Raw genomic sequence first — 595 nt, 5'->3', positions numbered from 1 at the left:
GAAGACGTGCATGCGCGAATGTATTGTATTGGTCCCTTGCTCTCAAGGAGGACCCTGTACTAGGAAGATGATGCCCTAACTTGAAAGTAACCTGGATTTAAGTAAGAGAGGGCTGTGCGACCAGCCTCACTTTCTCCAACCCTAACCCTAAATGCGCCCCGATACGAGCTTATAATTTCCAAGTAGATGGAAGAGCCTGGATTCTTCAGAGACTTTGTACAAAATGCCGCCAACACTGGAGGACAGTGAGAGGTTGGAAGCTGAGGAATTACGAGTTAGTGAAAGAAGCACGTGAAAGAAACACGACGAGGATGGGATTCGAACCCACGCGTGCAGAGCACAATGGATTAGCAGTCCATCGCCTTAACCACTCGGCCACCTCGTCGGCCATGTCCCGCTATTTCTACTTTTTTTGACTTGGCTTGGCTTTGGTTACGAGATTTTTTTTTTTTTTTTTAGTAGTCACTATAAAGTCTTCACAAATTTTTTTTTCTTTGAGGATGGAGGCTAGGTCTTATCTGGAAAAGCACAACCCTCCGAGGCACAAAGAATAAAGTTGCAGTCTTCCCTTTCTGCTCTCTATCTGTCCCACATC

At 45.7% G+C, this 595-nt stretch overlaps 1 non-coding gene across 1 annotated transcript; it reads right to left on the bottom strand.

Annotated features, from left to right (window-relative positions):
* Nucleotides 1–303: 303 nt before the first annotated feature.
* Nucleotides 304–385, bottom strand: TRNAS-GCU. The gene has a single exon. It is a non-coding gene; the product is annotated as a tRNA-Ser (tRNA).
* Between the last annotated feature and the right edge of the window lie 210 nt (nt 386–595).

Source organism: Trichosurus vulpecula, chromosome 1 (assembly GCF_011100635.1).
Source record: "Trichosurus vulpecula isolate mTriVul1 chromosome 1, mTriVul1.pri, whole genome shotgun sequence".
Lineage (NCBI taxonomy): Eukaryota > Metazoa > Chordata > Mammalia > Diprotodontia > Phalangeridae > Trichosurus > Trichosurus vulpecula.
Note: the sequence above shows the minus strand (reverse complement) of the source record. Positions and strands in the feature narration are given on the sequence as shown.